The sequence below is a fragment of the Triturus cristatus genome, chromosome 5_2 (assembly GCF_964204655.1).
Source record: "Triturus cristatus chromosome 5_2, aTriCri1.1, whole genome shotgun sequence".
Classification (NCBI taxonomy): domain Eukaryota; kingdom Metazoa; phylum Chordata; class Amphibia; order Caudata; family Salamandridae; genus Triturus; species Triturus cristatus.
Window position 1 is genome coordinate 482,678,395 of NC_140588.1, and position 24,455 is coordinate 482,702,849.

Genomic DNA, 24,455 nt, shown 5'->3' on the forward strand with positions numbered 1-24,455 from the left:
GTGGCAAAAAATGCACGTTAGTCAGCCTAACGTGAGTTTTTTGTGACTCTAATGGAAAAAATAGCCTATCAGTCAACCCTCAATAGAAAATAGGCATACAAAACAATGAAATGCAGAATGGAGCAGCCAGGGCCAAGTGCAGCACACATCAACAACCCCCTCAAGTCACCCAACATCCAGGATGACCAGGATCAGAGCCTGGATGCATCGCTGAACCTGCGTCTGGAGCCTGGGTGCGTCACTGGACCTGCGTGTGGAGCCTGGATGCGTCGCTGGACCTGCGTCTGGAGCCTGGATGCGTCGCTGGACCTGCGTCTGGAGCCTGGATGCATTGCTGGACCTGCGTCTGGAGCCTGGATGCCTCGCTGGACCTGCGTCTGGAGCCTGGATGCCTCGCTGGACCTGGGTCTGGAACCTGGATGCCTCGCTGGACCTGTGTCTGGAGCCTGGATGCCTCGCTGGACCTGCGTCTGGAGCCTGGATGCCTCACTGGACCTGCGTCTGGAGCCTGGAGTGGGATGCGGAGGAGCTGTGGAGTTGATGAGCTGGGGTGGTAGGCATTGAGGGACTGTGATCGCCCGTGCCTGAACGCCTCATTCCGGCGCCAATGACCAATCCCAACGCCGCATTGCAACGTTGTGATTGGCTTGGGAGAGGGAGCCTGGCTGTCTACTTCCTGTTTCTGGAAGCAGACTTAGGAGAACAGGAGCAACAAAGACACAGGACCCAGCCTCTAGTTAAGATTTCTCTAATTTAAATATTTACAACACCCGCTCACACCCCCTCCGTGTCCAAGCCCCATCCAGTGTTCTTTCCGGCGTTTCCCACCTCCTAGCTGTGCAGTCCCCCCGCAGCACTTCTCAATGGCGGCCGCTCTGCGGCCATGCGCAGTGGCCATACCACTGGTGTGCCAAAGGTATATGGAGTTACGACGCATAACATTATAATGCATTCCATTACAATGCATACTAATACTAGGCATATTGCAGCAGTAGGGAAGGTGTTGGATAGCAGAGATGTAAACATAACAATTTCCACTTCAGTGGGTGCAACCCTAAAACTGACCCTTGCACCCCAAAGCAAACCCTGATCCCTAAAATTCATCTTTGAGCCCCCAAATGCCCACCCTAAATTTCACATTTGACCCAAATGCACACCCCAAATTTCAAATTTTACCCCATAATACACCTCACATTTCATCTCCGACACCCGAAACCCATACCCACCCTAAAACTTAAAAATACCCCATTACTGACCGCACAAAGCGTATGTAATGGAATGCGATGTAAAGCCACCGGCGTTGTTGGATTTGAGTTCTAAAGGCATTACGATGTAATGCCTGCATTGTAATGGAAGTCTCCCGTGCCAAAGGCAAGCCATAGGCAAGCCCGTCTGCGTCCGTCTGCCCCTGGACCGCGCTAAGCACCAAGGACCCTTCCTCTCGGACACTCCACCCTTACGGAGCCAGCACCCACCTTGCCATCAACCCTGGACGCCACATCACCTGCCATGACCAACATCTGCTCTGGACTGGACATCGCCATCGCCATCACTGATGGCTACTAAATCACCTGCAAGGACAACCCCGACCGTCCAGGAGGAGGCATTGCCATCACCTACAAAAGCACACTACGACTGACCACGCACTCTAATGACCCAACGGTGGCCATGGAACACCTCAACTTCCAGCTCCGGACCAATCCCAACCCCATTCTCTGTGGCACCCTCATCTGCAGGCCCCCCGGGCCATGGACACCCATTCTCCGATACCATTGTAGACCTCATTGCACACCAAGCTCTCACGTCCACCGACGACATCCTACTCGGTGAACTCAAGTTCCACGTGGATAACCCCAACGACCAGAACAATACCCCCTCCTGGGGTAGCTCCCCAACATCAGACTCAAGCAGCTAGTCACTGCAGCAACCCACATAGCAGGACAAATGGTCGAGCACGTCTCTTCTGCCCTCGGGACCGTTAACTACAGCCACACCACCGGACTCTCCTGGACCGACCATCACGGCTTCACCATGCCCACCGTACACAACCGCCATGATCGCCCCCCTCGCAGCTGGATCAAGGCCACCGAAGTATGTCTGGTCGACTCCCTCAGCACCACCACTCCACCAACGCTTATGAGGACACCGCAGCACCCAACTGCCACTGATGGATCTCCAACTGCGCCGACACCCAGGCACCCCCATTAACGGCACTGCGTCAGTACCTCATGCCTGCATGATGGCATGCGTAAGGGTGACACAGTGCCACAGGGATAGGCTGACCCCATGCATTTCTGGAGTTGCGTTATGGTTGTGACGCAACTGCAGCTATGGGTGACTTCAGCGCTGACAGATACATCAGGATTCCAGACGTATCTGTCATTACTTGCGTCATGGAGCGCTGTCCAGTAACTACAGCACATCCATAGCGTCGCAAGAAGGGGGTAGTGAAAAGTGTTGCAACGCTGTCTTGTCGCAGCGCTGCAACATCTTATTGATGGCACGCAGTCCTGCCCTGTAGTTTTGTCACAGGGCAGCGCAGCAACATTGCTTGCAGCGCGGTCCAGCAACAAAACCTTCTGAAAGGAGGTCCCAAGGGTTATCTCCATTTTTAAGACCAGCTATTTTCTGGTCTTAAAAAACTGCCTCTAACTGCAGAAAATCTAAAATAAAAAATAAACTTAATTTCTCTGCAGCCGCACGCTCTCTGGCAGCCACACACCTCTCCTCCGTCTTCTGGCCGCACCGGAAGCACCCAGGCTTCTGGACTTTCCCAGGCAATCACGATGCTGCCTGAACAACGTCGTGATTGGTCTGAGCGGCCTGTTTGGCCACTCAGGCAGTGCCTGGGAGGCTGGACATGTTCTCCGGGGGCTGTGCAACACACCCCAATGGAGAACATGCCAAGAGAGCATGACGGTTTGGCCGTCCCTAGAGGGCTGGTCAAGCCACATGCGCACTTAGGGAGGGAGTGTAAACCACTCCTGATCCCTCTGCTGCGAGCCAGCCCTGCCCCGCCCGACCTAGCTTGAGCAAAGAAAAATAAAATGATGATAGCTTCTTGTTATTATCATTTTCTTTTTCTTTTGCACTGCTCAAGGAGCCGTGGGGCGATGCTCCTCCACATTAGCAGAGCATTTCTAGTGAGCACACCTTTCAGGTGTGCAATGTGGAGTTTCCAGCACCTCGTGCTAAATGGTTCGTGACTCTAAGCCAGTAATGGGAAAGTGATGGGCAGATCCAGAACATTCAAAGGAAATCAGCGTCAAGGGTAAGGCGGTAAGGCAGCGAGGCAGACAGCATCTGTTTGGTGAAAGGACTGGTTGATTTTGTGAGCAATATGTAATACTGTATTAGCTTGAAGCGAGCATTGTGGGACACCAGTGCAGGGTATTCCAGGATGTTCTGCCAATCTTTATCTGTGCAAGGGCGGACCATATCAGGGTTCCAGTGTTGTTGCAATGTCGTAGGTGGCATTGTGGTGTGTGTGCATAATTAACTGGCTAGCCATCATGCCAGATGATGACCCGTCCCTATAACATGTAAATATTGGTTTGTTAGGTGCATAGCTTGTTCCTGCTGTAAGACACCCCAGTGTATTCCCAATGACTGATTGAGGGAAGTGTACAGCAGGGATGGGCCCAGAGGGAGTCCAGTCTCTGCAGTTAGGTACTCTATTGAGAGAAGAGCTCAGTCGCTGTACATGTCTCCCAGGCTATGGAGTCTAGTGTTGTACAAGGACCTCCTAGTTCCATCAGGGAAGTTGCCATGTTGCCCTTCGGTAGCACCAGGGAGTAAGGAGTTACCAATTGGGTGAGGAAAAAGCTTCTCTGGAAGCATCTGCACACAACCTGCATTAGGGGGTAGTGGGGCAGTGTTGCTTAGGAGAAGGGGTGAAAGAGGTGTCATTTGCAAGCTTAGTTCCACATGAAAGGGGCAGCTGTGGTGTCCACCAGTTGGCAAATCGCCAGTTATATCACTACCCATTGTAGTTTGGAGTTCAGGTAGCACTGTTCGAAATTCGCCACTCCTAAACCACCCTGATCATACTGGAGATAGAGTTTAGCAAGTGCCACCCTTTGAAGCGCAGCCTACTAAATAAAGTTGCCTGTCAGGCACTCAAGGGAGTGTAAGAAGGGTTTTCTAACATATAGGGTTAGGTTGGTGAAGTAGTACAATAGGTGTGGCAGCATTACCATCTTCGTGAGGGCTATACGGCCCGCCAATGTAAATGGTAGAGTCTGCCAGAATGACATCTGCGCCTGCAAGGAGGACACCGCACAGGTAAGATTTCTAGCCAGGAGATAAGCCTGAGTATGATACATCCGTATGCCCAAATAATGGAATGTTGTGGGTTCCCATGCCAAAAGTGCAACATTTATCTGAAGGGCAGGTTCGGGTGTTGTGGCAGTAAATGTCAGGAGGCAAAATTTAGCTCATTTAGCCCTGAGGCCCAATACCTCAGCCACCCTGCTAAGTAATTGTGCTATGCTTTCCGAGAGGACTTGTGAATGTCATTAGGATACAGGAGCAGGTTATCTGCATAGAGCGAAGCAGACTGAAGGCCATCGCTGAGCTTGCTCCCAGAGGATGTTGGCCAGTGGCTCCATCTTATATATTTCTTTTTATTTTGAAGGTTTTATATAGCGCGGACAAGACGCGGGCATCAGAGCGCTTAACAAGCAGATATAACAAATAAAACTCAGATTATAGACAGAAACGATAAATAGTTATGATACGAACACATCAGACAAAGAGTGACAGCATGTAAACATAGTTCATGTGAACTTGGACAGGAGAATAGCTTTCACTTCTTTTTTGAACAATAGAGTGGAGGGATTCCATCTGGATTCAGGGGGTAATGTGTTCCAAATCCTATGGACAATTCCCGAGAAGGCTGATTGTATGTTTTCCTCTTAGAAAATCGTTGTGGCGCTTCTGGAGTATCTATTGCCACAAGATAGTACCAGTTTCTAGTGATGAATAGCCTTGTGAGTCATGCATGCGATTTTAAATTGAACTCTAGCTTCAAAAGGTAACCAATTGAGGGCTCTTTAATCTGGGGAGATATGGCAGTTTCTTTTGGAGCCAGTGATGAGTCTGGCAGCCGAGTTGATTGAGGCTCTTAGGAGGGCCGTCGTCGATCTTGGTAGCCCACAGAGGGTAGCACTCCCATATTCTATTCTGGGGAGTACTAGAGTTTGAACAGCAAGTTTGAGGTCATTTGCGGGGAGGAAGGGTTTGAGTTTTCTTAGGATATTCATTTGATAAATTGCTCCTTTTGTTGTGCTGTTGATGTGTTTCTGCATGTTAAGGTTTTTGTCAAAGGTAACTCCCAATGATTCAGCGGAGTCAATGATAAGAGGTTGGCAGTTGAGTGCTGTGAGGTGTTTCAGACAGACACTGATGATGGGTGAATTATTGGGGGGAGCGATGAGGAGGAATTCTGTTTTGGGGGCGTTTAGTTTCAGATGGTTTTCAGCTAACCAGGTCTGGGTTTTTTGAAGCGTTACGTTGAGTGATTTGATGTCTTCTCGTGAGTGGATTTTTAGGTAGATTTGTGTATTGTCTCTGTACATGTGATATTGAACATTAGAGGAGCGGAAGATGTCAGTAAGTGGTTCCACTCTTTGTGAACTATTATGCAAGAATGAGGTGAACCATTTTAGGACTGACCCCGATAGCCCCATTCTGTGCTTCAGGAGATTTATTAGGTTGTCATGCTTGACGGCATCGAAGCTGAGGATAGGTCGAGCAAGGTTAACAGACAGGCTTCATTTTGATTCAGAATTTTTAGAGCGTCATCAATTATGTGGGTCATGGCTGTTTCAGTGCTGTGCCCAGTTCGAAAGCCGGATTGGTTTTGATCTAGCAGGTTGAAATGATCGATGTGACTGCTGAGCTGTTTGAACACATTTCTCTAGTAGTTTGGCCAACGTGGGAATGTTCGATATTGGGCGATAGTTATTTAGGTCCGCCGGATCGAACGTTGGCTTTTTTAAGATGGGCGATACCTGCCCAGATTTAAGGTTATCTGGGATGATTCCTTGCTGGAGAGAAGTGTTTATAATCTTAGTCCACATAGGCAGTAACAGAGGGATTACTTTTTTTAAATGGCTAGCGGGGAGGGGGTCAGTGAAATGGTTGGATGGGTTCAGAGAATTGAGCATTTTCGCTATCGCATCTTCACTGTGTGAAGTGAAGGAGGCCCAAGAAGAATTGTTTTTGAGGTTAAACTTAGAGGCGCATATGAGTAGGGTTCCTGGGAAGGGGAAGGGGTTTCCATGTGAATGCCAGAATGGGTTGTTAAGTCGTTGAGTAAGTCTGTTTTTATGTTTTCTGTCTTCAGCATGAAGAAGGAGGCAAATTCTTCGCAATTGGGTAGGGAATCTGAGTTGGATTGGGAGGGGTGAGGTATGTCCTTCGATTGTGATTTGATTAGTTCAAAGAGTTTTTTGGGACGGTTTTTGGCTTGTTCCAGTTGATTACTGGAAAAGATTGTCTAATCTTTCTGTTGTAGGAGTTTCTCGTTGTTCTTAACAACTTGAGGTGACCTGAGGAAAGAGTTGACCTCCATCTTCGTTCGCTTAATCTCAGAGATCTTCTGTCCTCGTTAAGTCTACCATCGTACCATGGTTTGGAGTCTTTTGTAGAGGTTCTTTTCCATTGTAGTGGAGCGACTTTGTCTAGGACCTTGTAGTGATCGGTCAGATCTTGTACATCCGTTAGACCTTCGGGGGGCAGCAGGATGTTGAGACAGGAATTTGTGAATAGGTCTGCATCTAAATTTTTTAGATTTCTCTTCCAGATTGTGGGTCTCTAGGGTTGAGTAGCGAAAGGTTTTATTGTTTCATTGATGAGGAAAGTGATGATGTGATGGTCAGACCAATCACAGGGAAGGATCGTTACCAGCTGGGTGGCTTCCGCTTTGGAGATGATTAAGTCTACAATTGATCCTTTATCATGTGTGGGGGTGCTACAAATCTGGGTGAGGTCGAGGTCTGAGAGGAAAGATTTGATGCAATTGACTGCTGAGTAATTGAGGTCATTCCAATGGAGGTTGAGGTCTCCGAGGAATATTTGTGTATTTTGTTGTCCCGTATTGGTAGAAACAATGTCCATGAGATGTTCAATAAAGGTGAGGTAATCTCCTGGGGATGGTAAAAAGTGTGCAATGTACACACTGGTTTGTTGTTATTCTTGATTTCTAGGCATAAGTATTCACAAGATGATAGAATCGGTGAATGGGAGCGGTTCACTGGAAGGTTGGACCGATGTATGCAAGCGATGCCTCCGCCAGGTCTATCTGTTCTGTCTAGTCTGATGATGTTATAGTTTTGGAGGCAACAATATGTCGAGGATGGGCGAGGATGATTAGTTTAACCATGTTTCTGTCAGAATTAGCAGTTCAGGTTCGTGAGTGAGGATGAGGTCGGCTATGTCAGCTGCATGTCTTGCGGCCAATCTACAGTTTAATAATATACATTTAAGGTGTGGCTTGATGGAGTTAGAGTTGGGCCCTTGTGTGAGGGGGATTCGCGTCAGGTTATTTTCAACAATACCTCTGGAATTATGTTTAGGCACTCTGTGAGAATTGGTAGGGATGGTCTGAATTAGTGAGTGAATAGGAAGTATTTCTGACGGCTCTGTGTAGGGGGTGTGATGCGGCCGATCGTAAGAATCGAGTAGAGCACCAATATCTATGTCCGATAGGAGGTTATTCCTTCTGATAGGACGGGTTGATGCATTAGGATAAGGTACTGTTCTCCATCCTAGGAATTCGTGTTTCTGAAGGCGAGTGGGTAGTTGAAGGGAGGGATTAAAAAAGGTATTGTGGGTGTTGGACTTCGATTCTTCAACAAAAAGTCTGATCAAAGGATTAAAAGTAATCAGGTCCCGTATAGATTGGAGGTCGTCTTTGACTTGTTGTAGTGATACTATTATCTCATCAAGTGTGGGGTCAGGTATGTGTGCTAATGTATTTGCAGGTAGGCAAGTGAGGGGGGTGTGCCAGGGCTATGTACGAAGTTTGGTGGGCGATTGAGAGCTGGGTAATTATGTTACGGGTTGTCCGGAAGGGTGTCGTGGAGGGTGTGAGGTGTGCTAGCGTGAGGTGATGGGGTGTGGAGCAGCTGGTTGCTAGGCGTGGGAGGATATATGGCGGCATTAGCAGTACTAGGTGTAGAGTAGGAAGTAGGGGAGAGGGGAGAGGGTGTCATCTCCATGGGTGTCTGACGGATCTAGGGTGAGTGTGAATGACGGTTGAGTCGAAAGCTTCGAGTTTCTTGCGATGGAGATGTGCAAGAAGTTAGGAAGCTGGTTGTGATTGGGAACAATAGGGGAGGGGGACTGGGGTCTTGTAACTTTGTCCTTAATGCGAGGAAAATGTTATCTAGTAGGTTTAGGCTATGGTCTGAGGATTGAATGAGGATGATCCCCTTGTGATAAATGGTGATAGTAGCTTTGGCTTTGAAGAATGTGGACGGGATGATGGAAATGGTAAGACCATGTGCTGTTTTCCTGGTGGAGGAGATCGAGAGCAAGGCGAGGAAGGCTTTCCTCCTTTGGGCTTTTTGCTTGGTGTAGAAGATGAAGTAATTGGCTATGTAGCCCTTCTTTGTTGAAAAGTAAGGATCTGAGATTAATGTCTCGGGATGCGATTTTAACCAGTTATGTTTAAAACACTTGGCTGCTTTTTTTGACAGGTTTGCGGGGTATATAATGTTATGTGTGTAATCCAGTGCATTCCATGATGTAGTTGGCTCTTGTATCTATAGGATCCGGATTTGGAAGTAGTAGGTAAGGTAAGGCTAAGTAGGAGGTGGGGGGGTCTCACCTGAATATTTGTAGCGAGGCAAACCATAAGGCTGTGTCGATGATCTAATAGTGATGGGTAGTTTTAGTAGTGCTGAACATTGATAAGTTGTCAGATCTAAATGGCAACTACGTTTAATGGCAGTGATTCTTTTTGAGGGTAGTTCAAGATGGCTGCTTCATTTGCTACTGATGGTTGGTCCTGGGGGATAGTCATTTATCACTTTCTGCAATTTCAGTTAGTGTGTTGGGTAAGGCTGTAGTCCTCTTTCAGTTGCTGTTTAAAACTAAGTTGATAGTTTTAAAGGGGGAAGTCCTATGTCTCTTTTCAGGTGAAGCCCCAACAAAGATTAATAATAGTTCTTCCTATTAGCCATAAATCGTGTTCGGTCCAGAGCCATGAGGAGCGCCAAACTGTCACACTGCTAAGTAGTGTGGCAATCAGTTTAATAAACAGAAGGAGAGCAATGAGTTAGGGCAATGGGCAGGAATTAATCCCGTTAAGAGAGCTTCTTGCCCGGGTTTCTTCAGTTTCTTAAGAGCAGACAATATACAGAGTGCTCTCTTACTTGTGAGTTCAGGCTTTGTTAATAATGTGGAGAGTTGATGAATGGGCCCAATTCGTTTGCAGGCCCATTTCTTGTAACTGGGCTTGTACTCCGATAATTAGGCAGCAACCCGTAACAGGCAGGGAGGGGGGGCGGGTGCAGAATGTTCATGGTAAGATCAGGAGAGGACCGGCATCTCAATATCACCATGCAGCCTGATAAAGTGGGGGGGGGGGGGACCAAGGACCCGGCAGATTGCAGGGCCGAGCTCGATGGTCACCACCACCACTCACCTGTACAAGGGCCCAATGGGCGACCAGGAGACCGTGGGCGGTCCGGCGTCATGTTGACTGACATGCATTGTCAGACAAGCCAGGGAAAGGCAGCACAAGTGCGCATGAGTGGGCATGGAGAGTAATTTTTAGCCCGTGCCCAGTCATGCGTACTTGTGTTTTTACTGCCTTGCGCATGCCCATTAGGAGCCCCTCGGTCTCCTAATGGGCAGGCGGCGGGCGTAGCGTAAGCTGTGCCCTCAGCCAATCCTGGCGCTGCAGCAGCGCCAGGATTGGCTGAGGGGTTGCCACTCCAGTGCTGGCGTGGTGTTCCGGTTTGAAGGGGGCAGAGGCGCCAATGCGGACCAGGAGCAGAGGCAGTCAGGTAAGTTTTTGTTTTTATTTTAATTCAGTTCTCCCGCTGCTGGTGGTAGGGTTGAGGTGGTGTTTAGGGTTAGGTGGTAGAGTTGAGGTGGTGTTTAGGGTTGAAATTTGCTAAGGTTCCCGGAGTCTAGGGCTCAGGGCCCAATTCAGGTTCGTGCATAATGGTGTTGGGAAGGTCTTAGGGTGGTTTTGCAAAATTCCATCCAGATTTGGCTGATTTTGGGGTGTTTTTGTGGGTTTGCAGGGGGCTTTTGTTTGGGTGAAAAGTCGTACTCCTTCCAGTGGATGGATTTGTGTAATTCTTGCTGAGATTCTTGGGAATGGCTGGAACTAGTGTCCCAGTGAGTTTGAAGATGATCGAAGTAGTGGAAGTGCGAAAAAAGAGCATTTTTTGTGAAGGCCCGGATTGCAATGTTATCCAATGGGCGGTGTTGGGGTGCGTGGAGAAGTGTTTTTTTGGGGGATCCTGTGGATCGACAGGAACGGGGCTGCTGTGAGTGACAGGGAGGTGGAATTGATGGGTGTGCAGGAAGTTTGGGAGGAATCGATCGATGGGAAGGGTGTTTTTTGGCAAAGTCGAAGAAGGGAAAGAGCTGCCATAGGAGCCCATGTTAAACGTGAGTTTTGCATGTTTCCTCCAGCACTTTTAACCTCGCCATTTTCAAATGTCACCAGCCGCCCCTGCTATTGCTATCAGAGTTAGAAGAGGTGTCCGATGATTTGTTCATGTGGTTTATTGCATAGTGTTGAACATACCCTTCTTCCTGGAGATACGGCAACTCACATCCAATCATACAAGAGAACTGGGATATTATTGTGGACCAAGCAATCTCTTCATGACAACACACCCTTCTTCCTCCCTCTTCCCTCTCTCCTTTGTTCATTTTCTGTACTGTGTGGGTAACGATAATGGAAGAGCAGAGCATAGAACTTCATATCGCTCCTGCAACACCCTCAACAAGAGGTTTGAGTGGTGGTTACTGTTTCCAGCTCCTTCCTTATCCATGTCTGACAGACAATACTTTTTGATTTGTGATTGGGTGTGTCACAGGAATTGGGACATTGGTTGGGAGGGGCTCAACCACCCCCTTCATTGTCTCCTCTCAACCTAGCCACGAGCAAGGTGCCATGAAATGTTGGGAATATGTCTAGTGCATTATCATTATTCCTATATCGACTGGCCCATTGATTTTTGGATAGGATGTGAGGGGAGGTGATAGATGGTATGGCACCTACCCAACACTTACTTATGTTCCTTCCTTTTCACCTCCTTTCACACCCTAACAAGAAGTCAGAGCATCAGAGGAAGGAAAGGAAGAGGAGGAGTTGGGAGAAATGATCACACTGCCTTGCTCCCCCCCTAACGACCTTCCCTCTGCTAGCCACCTATGGGGCCAGTAGTGGATAGGGAGTTTTCTCCTGGATTCTCCAAAATGTGCCTGATGTGATATCACCAGGGGCGTCAGTCATATAAAAAATAAGATGTGCAGAAGTAAAAATCATTTCTTGTTTGTGTAAGTGGCAAGGTGCCTGACTGGGTTCCCTGGTACTCCCAAGCTTTCAAAAGCAGGGACATATAGATTATTATGAATATTTCTCAACATATCGGTAGTCTCAACCCACTCCTTCTTTATTTACTTAAAACCTCCAATAACAAAACTCGCATTGGCTTGTGGACAACATAAGAGAGGTTGGTTCACACTCACTTTCCCCTATGAGAGGGGTGGATTCTGGACACTCAACTTTCAGCTGTATTTCTAAACAGCAAAGGCACATTTTTTTTAATGCATTGTACTTCTAGTTTATCTCATCATGCTACAGTGTAGGAAGCAGCACACTCTTTCCCCTCTGATAAACAGTGCTTCTTCTAACTTGCAGACTTAGGTAGTGTCTGTACCAGGTAGGTTGTAGCTGGTAGCCGATGAAATAGATGACTGTTTTTTATTACGCTTGAAGATGGTGGCCCATCAGTGTAAGAGTCAGGTTTCCGCTTCGTTCCCTATTTCCAAAGCGTGTTGAGTATCTGTCAGACTGAGCAGAGGTCAGCCTGTCGTACAGTCATCATGTCAGGGTCAGACAGCCAGGCACTTTACATGTGCTAATGCGCAGGCGACTGGCAGTCTGAGCCAAGGTTCGCAGGGTTGAAGATTTCACTGTCCTGAGTGAAGTGACATCATCAATCAGGTAAAGCCCTGTGAGGATCCTCTTCCTGATGACAGGGGCAGTGTTAATGATAGAGTCATTCTTAGTGCTTTAGGTTTAAGCCCTGAAGTGCCAGGACTGACTACCCATCAATGAAACCTCACACCACCCTTTCACAGCTTATCACAGAGTCGGATGGAATCAGCAAGTCTCACTGAGCCCACTCCTCTCTGTAACGAGTTACGGAGAGTGCTTAAGCTTCTTCCTGGCAAGTCATTCTTCTCCCTTCCATCACCTGCCGGTCCTGCCTTCGCCGTCCTGGTCCGACAGGTAAATGCTTTATTGACTGTTTTGGTGAGTGTATGTATTAATGAATGTATGTGTATTTGTGTGAATGTGCTTGCGAATGAGTGTATGCAAGTGTTTGTGTATGTGCTTGTGAATTGGTGAGTGTGAGTATGTAGATCTGTGCTTGTGAAGGAATGGATGGCTGTGAATATGTAGGCACATGTGTGCTTATGAATCGATGGTTGTGAGTACATGCATGCATGTGTGCTTGTAAATGGATAGGGGCGAGTATGTGCACCTGTGGGGGCTTGTGGAGGGCTAGAAGTGAGCGTAGGCATGTGTGCCCCCCATATTTTAATTAACCAGCCACCACTGCTTCAGATAGCACCATTGTAAACTGTTGGAGACAGCACGTTATAAACTGTTGGGGATTGACAATTATATTAGGGCAAAACAGGTGTGGCTATCACCGTGTATTTAACATGACATCTAATAAGTAAAACCATGTTCATATGAGTTATAGTACCAGTGGAGTTGTTTTCTGTGTAGCCCAGACCACACCAAACATCTGAGCCTGGATCATACAACTTCCACTAGAATGTGCTGCAAAATCTACCATTGCTCTGATGGTTCTTCACTAAACAGAAGACAATCATCATACAAAAATGTATTATATGGTAGGCGATTGATTTGAGAACTGCCTTCCTGACTTTGCAAGCAGTTTAAATTACATGAATGTTGACAAAGTGTCCCTTCTTAATTACATTTTTGGAAGCAATGAATTTTAGTTGGCAAGAGTAAATCTATTATAAGTGCATAAAGTATTTCATGACCCATTGTGTAAACTCCTTTTTCAGCTAAAACCATACTTTGCATGTTTTCCATAATTGTAAGCCATAATTATATTAAACACCACTTACCTTTATTATATTTTATTTGCTGGCGGTCAGCTGAGATGTTCAACATTGACCAGGTTGTCGAGCAGAAATTCTTTGCTCATTGAGAACTGTTGTGAGATGATCACTTGTGAAACTTATTGGAATATCTTTAACATTTGTGGTTTAATCGGTATAAATTCAACAGAAGTTGTAGCAATTAAGCTCATATCTTTCAAATAATGTTTGCTTTAAATTTATATTACATCTATCGTTCTGAGGTTTGTTTCTTGTTTCAGTGATATAAAAACAAAGGTTACAGGGACGTTATAGTTAGGCTTAGATTTCACATGTACAAAACCATAGAAATGTAGCAGTCATAGTTACCTGAGTATATCATAGCTTATGCCCCGCAATGCACTGCTTATGACCTCACTCATGACATAGTCAGTGACATCACTGATGGCTTCATCCTAAGCTACTGCACAAGTTAAATTACTATTCTTTCTGTTCTAGTAATGAGTGATACTATTTCTAACATATGTCATCTGAGTGGCTGTGTGACTGTCTGATCAGTGTGTTAGGGGAGTGTGAGTGGATGTACGGTTGTGTGAGTGGGTGTGTGAGTGGCTGTATGGATCTGTCAGTGGGTATGTGAGGAGCTGTATAGGTTAGTCAGTGGGTATGTGAGTGGCGGTATGAGTCTCCGAATGGGTTTGTGATTGGTTTTCTGGGTATGTGAGTTGCTGTGTGAGAGGATAAATCGGTGTAGAGTAGGTGTGTGAGTGGTTGTATTGGTATGTAGTGGCTGTGTGAGTGGAGCTTTAACTTGGGCGCCTGCTTTCTTTATATCTGTGAGTGAGTGGGTGTGCGAGTGGCTGAACCGGTGATGGAGTGGCTGTGAGAGTGGCTTTATGGGTGAGTGACTCGGTGTGTAAGTGGGTACATGGGTGAGTGAGTGGCCTTGTTTTTTTGTTGTAGATTTCTATGTTTTAAAAAATGTCTTTTCCTACCTATAACATCCCTGTAGCCTTTGTTTTTTTGTGAATTTAAAGGTTTTTTAAATTCTATTTTCCAATATAACATGCCTATAACCTTTGTGTTTTTCAGTGAATTTCAGAGGTTTTTCAAATTCTATTTATAAATTATTATTTCCCGGTAATGTTTAGTTTTTTAAGTTCATTTCTAGGGTTTATTTTTAATACTAAGTATACTACAATTTATTTTGATTTTGAATTTAGCGTTTTTTTTCTGCAAATTTTTTGATAACTATACTTTATATATGTTTTAAAAGGTAAAAACAACATACATGCTTAATGTAAAATATGCATTGTTTTTGTAAATGTAATTATACAAGTTTTGTATATTTTTAACATTCATTTTTGGTTCCACTGTACCTTCGCGGGTCTGAAAACATAGACAGGACCAGAAGTACAGTGGTTTTCAGTTCCGATCACGTAACCAGAATAAATCCGTGAAGGCGGATACACAGATTTGCTGAAGATTGTAAAGATTATTTTACATATGTACCTCCCTCTATTTTCATTAATGATATCAGTGTGAACACATTTCCAAGTGTGTGCATATATATATATATATATATATATATATATATATATATATATATATATTCAATGAAAAAACCAAAGGTTTCACACATGTTATAGTTAGCTGGACATTTCACTCGTAAAAAACCAATGAAATTCCCCCGTTATAGTTAGTTCAGCTAACTATAACTCGCGCGCCCGCAATACACTGCTGATGACGTCACATATTACATCACTCATGACATGGTCAGTGACATCACTCATGACATCACTGATGACATCTCAAATGACATCACTGATAACATCACTGATGACATCATCCAGTGAATGTGTGTGTTTCTGAAAATTAAATATGTTTTATATATGTATATCTCAAGGTCGATGGAAGAATAAATGGGTATATAAGTGTCTAAATGGATGATTTGTTTTTGAAAAATTGATTGTGTAACTGACTGATTAAGTGTATAATAGTGAATACATGGCTTAGTGAGTAATGTTTAAATATGTAAATATCTGTATCAGTCTCTCACTTTGTGTATAAGTGGCTGCATGGGTTGGTGAGTAGCTACATGGGTGTCTATATAGGTTATTAGTTGGTTTTATGAGTATCAGTCTGAGTGTCTGCATGGTTCGGTGGGGGTATTACGTAGTGCATAGGTGCATGAATGAATGACTCACTCTTTGTATGTGTTGAAGACAGCATGTGTGCAGGACTCTATGGGTGGATGAGTGAGTGTATGGGTGTGTTAGTGAGTGAATGACTGTCTCAATAGTGTCTTTATGAGTAACTACATATGTTTTAAACTAGTATATGTGACTATTGGTGTATATAAGCGAGTATATGTGAGAGTGAGAGATTGAAAGAGTTCCTGTATGAATAAGTATGTGTTTCTATAAGTGATTGTTTAAAAGACTCAGGTGCCGATCACGATCCTGCAAAAACTGGGTACGAACCGTCGGACGGAGCACAATCTCCGCCCGACGCGTACCCGGTCGTCAATTTTCACAAACAAGGAATTACGATTCGCACGGGTACACCATTACCGTACGAATCGTAAAAAAGCCCGACCGAACAAAAAAACACCTACCAATGCGATCCGGGAAAGCGCCGACCTGACGTCGGGACGCTCGCAGCCAGCCATTCACGACCCAGGAATCACGATTCGCACCGACGTCACCCCGCACGGTGAATATTTTTTGGCAGCCAAAAACTGCCGGGAAATCAGGACGACGCGAACAAGGACCACCAGTACGCGACGGACAGACGACGACGCGAACAAGGAGGACCAGTACGTGACGGACACACAGGACGACGCCACCAAGGAGGACCCGTACGCGACAGGACGACGCGATCAAGGAGGACCCGTACGCGACAGGACGACGCGATCAAGGAGTACCAGTACGCGACGGACAGACATGGACCCGAACCTACGAGTCATCCCTGCCCTCATAGCAGTACACCTCCTCTACAGGTTACGACGCAGACGCCGCAGAAGGTCAGAATAACTAAGGGAGGGGGGAAAGTGGGGTGGGGTGGGGGTGGCACGACCAGGGCAGGCCACAAAACAACCACATAAGTCACACACCACACATGGCCTGGACATACCTGACTCCCATGCCCTGGTCACCACGGGGGGGTGGGGGCGTGTCCTGATAAGCCAGCGACCGCCACAACGGAAGTCCGTCACCACGCGAACCGGCAACACAACCAGACAGGTACGTCCCGTACCCACGCCTGAAGAGCATGGGTGCGATTCGTACCACGCCCACACACACGTCACCCCAACAATGGCGGGACGGATCGTACCCACGTGGCAAAGGCCTGGGTACGGGCTGCACAAGCATCACATAGCGTGGGGACGGATATGTACGGACCCTACCCCCACCCCGTATGCAAGGAGCGTACCCCCCACCCCAACAGTGAAAGTACGACCCGTACCCCCACCCGCGTATGCATGGAGCGTACCCCCATGCCAACAGTGTAAGTACGACTCGAACCCTCACCCGCGTATGCAAGGAGCGTACCCCCCACCCCAACAGTGAAAGTACGACCCGTACCCCCACCCGCGTATGCATGGAGCGTACCCCCACCCCAACAGTGTAAGTACGACCCGTACCCCCACCCACGTATGCATGGAGCGTACCCCCATGCCAACAGTGTAAGTACGACTCGAACCCTCACCCGCGGACGTACGGACCGTACCCCCACCCCCACCAGTGTAAGTACGACTCCTACCCCCACCCGCGGACTCACGGACCGTACCCCCACCACACCAGTGTAAGTACGACTCGAACCCTCACCCGCGTACGCAAGGAGCGTACCCCCCACCCCAACAGTGTAAGTACGACCCGTACCCTCACCCGCGTATGCAAGGAGCGTACCCCCCACCCCAACAGTGTAAGTACGACCCGTACCCTCACCCGCGTATGCAAGGAGCGTACCCCCACCCCAACAGTGTAAGTACGACCCGTACCCCCACCCGCGTATGCAAGGAGCGTACCCCCCACCCCAACAGTGTAAGTACGACCCGTACCCCCAACCGCGTATGCAAGGAGCGTACCCCCCACCCCAACAGTGTAAGTACGACCCGTACCCCCAACCGCGTATGCAAGGAGCGTACCCCCCACCCCAACAGTGTAAGTACGACCCGTACCCCCAACCGCGGACTCACGCACCGTACCCCCACCACACCAGTGTAACTAGACCCGTACCCTCACCTCGAATGCATGGAGCGCACCCACACCGTGTATGTTCCAAGCGTACATATCCAGAAATAGGAGGTGTGTGTGCAGAGTCCACCCAGCAGTGCCCAGAGACAGGAGGGGTGTGTGCAGAGTCCTCCCAGCAGTGCCCTGAGACAGGAGGGATGGGTGTGGAGTCCTCCCAGCAGTGCCCTGAGACAGGAGGGGTGGGGCCCTATCACTCACAGCAGTGCCCTGAGACAGGAGGGGTGGGGGCCCATCACCAACAGCAGTGCCCAGAGACAGGAGGGGTGGAGCCCTATCACTCACAGCTGTGCCCTGAGACAGGAGGGGTGGGGGCCATCACTAACAGCAGTGCCCAGAGACAGGAGGGGTGGGTGCGGAGTCCTCCCAGCAGTGCCCTGAGACAGGAGGGGTGGGGGCCCATCACTAACAGCAGTGCCCAGAGACAGGAGGGGTGGGTGCGGAGTCCTCCCAGCAGTGCCCAGAGACAGGAGGGGTGGGTGCGGAGTCCTCCCAGCAGTGCCCAGAGACAGGAGGGGTGGGTGTGGAGTCCTCCCAGCAGTGCCCTGAGACAGGAGGGGTGGGTGTGTAGTCCTCCCAGCAGTGCCCTGAGACAGGAGGGGTGGGGCCCTATCACTCACAGCAGTGCCCTGAGACAGGAGGGGTGGGGGCCCATCACTAACAGCAGTGCCCAGAGACAGGAGGGGTGGGTGCGGAGTCCTCCCAGCAGTGCCCTGAGACAGGAGGGGTGGGTGTGGAGTCCTCCCAGCAGTGCCCTGAGACAGGAGGGGTGGGGCCCTATCACTCACAGCAGTGCCCTGAGACAGGAGGGGTGGGGGCCCATCACTAACAGCAGTGCCCAGAGACAGGAGGGGTGGGTGCGGAGTCCTCCCAGCAGTGCCCTGAGACAGGAGGGGTGGGGGCCCATCACTAACAGCAGTGCCCAGAGACAGGAGGGGTGGGTGCGGAGTCCTCCCAGCAGTGCCCAGAGACAGGAGGGGTGGGTGTGGAGTCCTCCCAGCAGTGCCCTGAGACAGGAGGGGTGGGTGTGGAGTCCTCCCAGCAGTGCCCTGAGACAGGAGGGGTGGGGCCCTATCACTCACAGCAGTGCCCTGAGACAGGAGGGGTGGGGGCCCATCACTAACAGCAGTGCCCAGAGACAGGAGGGGTGGGTGCGGAGTCCTCCCAGCAGTGCCCTGAGACAGGAGGGGTGGGTGTGGAGTCCTCCCAGCAGTGCTCTGAGACAGGAGGGGTGGGGCCCTATCACTCACAGCAGTGCCCTGAGACAGGAGGGGTGGGGGCCCATCACTAACAGCAGTGCCCAGAGACAGGAGGGGTGAGTGCGGAGTCCTCCCAGCAGTGCCCTGAGACAGGAGGGGTGGGTGTGGAGTCCTCCCAGCAGTGCCCTGAGACAGGAGGGGTGGGGCCCTATCACTCACAGCAGTGCCCTGAGACAGGAGGGGTGGGGGCCCATCACTAACAGCAGTGCCCAGAGACAGGAGGGGTGGGTGCGGAGTCCTCCCAGCAGTGCCCTGAGACAGGAGGGGTGGGTGCGGAGTCCTCCCAGCAGTGCCCTGAGACAGGAGGGGTGGTGGCCCATCACTAACAGCAGTGCCCAGAGACAGGAGGGGTGGGGGCCCATCACCAACAGCAGTGCCCAGAGACAGGAGGGGTGTAACACATGTGTGTGAGGCCGGAATTACCCACATCCATACTGCCTACAAGGGAACATGTCCCCATGAACTCATGTCAACAGACTCCACACACAAGTACAGTGATCACCAAGGATGCCACGATTGTTGCAGGTGGAGACATGGCCATGCATGCATGGCCAAAGTAGAAGGGCTCCGTCACACACACAGCTCATGTAGACACAGCTCTGCGCTAAACATTGTGAACACCCTGCAGGGAAGAAATCTGGGTACACAGAGGAAGGAATACACCCTGGGACAATTGAACCATGCAGTAACTGCTGACATGACCTAAGGAAGTTAGCCAACACCTTGTGATGGCACACAGATCCCAGGGTCGCCCCAATGGGCAGAACACTACTACAAATCCCACACACCCAAAGCCTTAAACACCACCCAAAACAATGTAGCAGCCCCACCAACACCAATACCACCATAGCAGGAGTGTGATAATGAAAACAAAATTAAGCTTTATTCAGCATGAGCACAATGTCCGTGGATCGCAGGCAGTTCAATTTTAACAAAGGCCATAGGGCAGTCAATGATTCCCAGCTGGATGGGGGACACAGTGGGATGTGTGTCCCCTACCTTGCCTGCACAGTCAAATGGCATCGTCTTCCATACTGGTGAGGGCATCGGGGGGGGGGAAGCAACTGGCACCGCAGGGACATCAGGGCAAAGGGGCGGCGTTGTGGGTGCAGGGATGGAGGACTCAACCACAGGGGGTGTGTCATGGCCAAAGGCGGAGGCCAGGATGGCACTATACACCTTAGCAAGGTCCTCCAGGGAGTCCCCTGCACCCGAAGTGACCTCAGGCCCCAAGGAGGGGGGGGGTCAGAGGGATGGGTTGCAGCGCCACCGGGGGAGGGTGGAGACAGGGGGGGAGACTCAACCACCCTGACCGAGGACTTCCTTGACCGCTTGCGTGGTGGTGGAACTGTGGGGCTCAGGGACAGAGCGGCCATGAAGGAGTCCTTGGGGGAGATGTGGCCAGGAGAGCTGAGGGGAGGGGATTTGGAGGGAGTGGATTGTGTGGAATGCGGACTCCCACTCTGGCTGCGTGTCACACGTTTGCCCCCCGACCCAGTGGGTGTGCCTATCTGACCCTGTGTGTGCGTGTCAGGAGGAGTGCGGTGGACCTTCCCTGCTGGTGTGGTGCCTGTGTCTGTTGTGGTGGGTGCATGCCGACGTCTGGGTGTACGTGGGACAGGCATGGAAGTGGGAAGTGTGGATGGGGCAGGGGTAGGTGGGGGGAGGTCACGCTGCAGGAGACCCACTGCTGCAGTCAGTGTGGAGTCTATGGACCTCAGCAAGTTGCGTTGGTCAGCCTGCGAAGAATGAATGCCCTCCAAGAATGCCTCGATGTTGGTGAGGGTTTTCCCGTGGGCATGGAGGACATTAAGGATTGCAGCCTGACCAACCTGCAGTTGCCGCTGGATGTCCACAGACTCAGCATTGGCGGCAGCAGTGGAGACAGGGGCAGGGGGTGCGGTGCCTGGCCGGAAGGAGACATGCGGTGACCGGGCACGCTGGGAAGGGACACGAGCAAGTGGGAGGCGGCTGATGGGAACTGAGGGGGCGGTGCAAGGTGTTGTTCCGCTGTCAGCTGCTGGTGCAGCCACCGCCCACTCGGAGAACTCCTCCTCGGACCTGTCAGCTTCGTATTCTGACGTGCCAGTCGACAGGTCCTCGGCAGCACTATCCTCCACCTCTGTCCCACTCGATGTACCAGCCCCGATGTCACGGCTGGCACTGGTGCTCGGTCCCTCCGCCTTGCCTGTGTCCATGTCTCCCTCTGTGTCCCCCGACGATGCTGTGGGCAGGGTGGAGAGACATAAATTAATCAGACAGCTGTACACATCAGTCACATGAGTCCAATCGACATAGGTAACATTGCATAGCCTGAAAAGGAAGATCCCTAACATCTTCAAAACAAGGTACCGATGTAGGGCATGAAACACACAGTTGGTTGAGCCACCATGCCACTGAAATACCATGGAGAGCATGAGACAATAGCTAAAGACAGGAAACGGAGTCTGACATAGCACCCAGGCCCTGGGGACAATCCAGCACTGCATCTGCACCACACAGCATTGGCGAAAATACCGATGACCAGGGACCATATCCATGAACTTGAGACACATGCTGCATAGGTAATGCTGCAAGCATGCCCAACATGACTCGGTCACTGCACCTTGCGTGTGTGTCCAGTAACATCACACACTGGCCAGACCCAGCAAGTAGAAATCCGGATTTGACACATAGGCATTGCCCGCCCCAACAAACCCCCACACGAGGCAAATTGTTGAGACACAGGTGGCACCAACATCTCATAGTCTGGGTGATAAACACAGGGGCAGGCAAAAAGCAAGATTGGACGCCAAACAGCCAAGGTGCGCCTGTACAAATAATGAGGTACCAGTGCCCATCCTCAGATGAGTATAACAAGACACACAGGCACTGGCAACTGTGAGTATGAAGAAGGACAATCAGGTCAGGCTGCACAGTGGACACCTGTACATAATAGCACGTCTATATACATGGTGACAGGGGACAATGGCACAGAGCACAACCTACGCTGTAGACAGTGAGAGTGTCCACGTTGATGATGACACATACAACACTGAGGATAAGGTGCCCCAGGAGACAGTAGTGGGCACGCAACTACATGCTACTGAATGGTAATGACTGCTACACACGTCACCATCCCTGCACTATGCGTATCGCACACTCATGCACATCATGTCACAGGCCACTACATAGGACATGCGCGCTGTGAGGCATGACACATGAGAGACCAACTCCCATGTCTGGAGTCAGCATCAGTGCCAACTGACATGGAACCCACATGCAGTGAACTTGACAGTGCACAGCCAAGGTCCCACAACCTGTTACACACCACCCCCAGACATGATGCTACAGTCATTGTTCTCGTGGACAAAGCGCCAGCCTACATTACCTTGTGAAGGAGTGACTACACACAGACCAGGGAACACATTGCAAGGAGGGGAAGGGTGGCAGGGGCGCAGCGCTATACTGGGCCAAACTGGATCTGCACAGCACCTTTAAACCCTGCCAGTGAATTCATGCCACTGTGCCCTTACAAATGCCGGAGACACACAACAAACGCACATGTACCTACCCCCTTCCGGCTGCTGCATCGCCTGTAAGCGCCTCTCCAGGTCTGGAAAGACCACCGGCAGCACACGCCTGTGGAGGTGGCTCAGACGGCGACGGCCGCGGTTCTTGTGGCTCTCAGGTGAGTCCCCCAGCAGGAGCCGTGCAATCCTCCGCGTCCAGCACCGGATATCCTGCCAGCGTTTCCTCACCTGGGACAGGCTCCGCCTCCGACCATCCACACCCCTCACGGCACTGACGGTGGTCAGCCAGATCTGCTCCTTGGCAGTGGCGCCTACCTGTGAGGAACAACAAGTGACACCACATCAATACACCAGCCACATGTCACAGAAAGACATATGAGAACAAATTAGCTGGTTACAACAAGGCATGTCATGCAGCCAACGCATTGCACCTTTGTCATAGGGACATCATCCTCTGGTGAGGGAAAAGGCAGTACGTGCAATAGTGGGTACACAGGTGGAATGATGGCAATGTCACAATCAATGATCAAGGCTCACACTGTGCATCACACCCACCCCTCCTGTCTCTGGGCACTGCTGTTAGTGATAGGCACACACCCCTCCTGTCTCAGGGCACTGCTGGTAGTGATAGGCACACACCCCTCCTGTCTCAGGGCACTGCTGGGAGGACTCCACACCCACCCCTCCTGTCTCAGGGCACTGCTGGTAGTGATAGGCACACACCCCTCCTGTCTCAGGGCACTGCTGGTAGTGATAGGCACACACCCCTCCTGTCTCAGGGCACTGCTGGTAGTGATAGGCACACACCCCTCCTGTCTCAGGGCACTGCTGGGAGGACTCCACACCCACCCCTCCTGTCTCAGGGCACTGCTGGTAGTGATAGGCACACACCCCTCCTGTCTCAGGGCACTGCTGGTAGTGATAGGCACACACCCCTCCTGTCTCAGGGCACTGCTGGGAGGACTCCACACCCACCCCTCCTGTCTCAGGGCACTGCTGTGAGGACTCCACACCCACCCCTCCTGTCTCAGGGCACTGCTGGGAGGACTCCACACCCACCCCTCCTGTCTCAGGGCACTGCTGGGAGGACTCCACACCCACCCCTCCTGTCTCAGGGCACTGCTGGTAGTGATAGGCACACACCCCTCCTGTCTCAGGGCACTGCTGGTAGTGATAGGCACACACCCCTCCTGTATCAGGGCACTGCTGGGAGACATCAGGCATCCCCCCCCTGGGACCCTCCCTACAGTACATGGCATGTGTGTCACACCAGGACACAATGCCTGAAGTCACAGTCACAACATAGGGACAGTCTGTGGCAGTGGCCTATGTACTCACCTGATACCCTGGTCGCCCATACAGCATGGAGTACTGTGGGAGGATCACATCCAGCAGGGCCATGTTCTCCTCCAGGGTGAATGGCTGTGTCCTCTCCACCGCACTTGACATGGTTCCAGGGAATCAGTAGCAGCAGCTTGGTCGACAAATGCAAAGATGTGCAGGCAAGTACTCCCTCATGGGACCTGGCTGCCTTATATGTGCCCTTCTGCCCAGTCTCATGCACAGGAGTACAGAGTGATTGGTCACTCACATTTGCATCCTATGTTTCCACCAATCCCTTCAAACCTAGCAGTCTGTGGGTTCTCTATCGGTTTCATTCTCCTGCATGATGTCAGCCCCACAAACACATTGCAACAAAGTAGAAGAATTCCAACTGACTTCTGCTGTGCACCTTCCAGAACAATTTCGAAATTTGAACTTGGTCTCCATGACAACCAGCATGCATGTAGGCCTTAATACTTGTCCCCTATGTAATTTGGAGAATCACACACAGGTACGGTGCGTTTCGGGGCCCTAGGGCACCCCAAATGCATGGCAACGGCCCGTACATGCATGCCTACGTTCACTATCACTATGGGTCTGCACGCGTATGCGTACCCGTAGTGGTAAGGACCGTACACTGGCATGTACGCTCACTATCACTACGAGTACGCATACGCGTGCAGACCCATAGTGATAGTGAGCGTACATGCGTGTGTACGGTCCGTACCACTACGGGTACGCATACGCGTGCAGACCCATAGTGA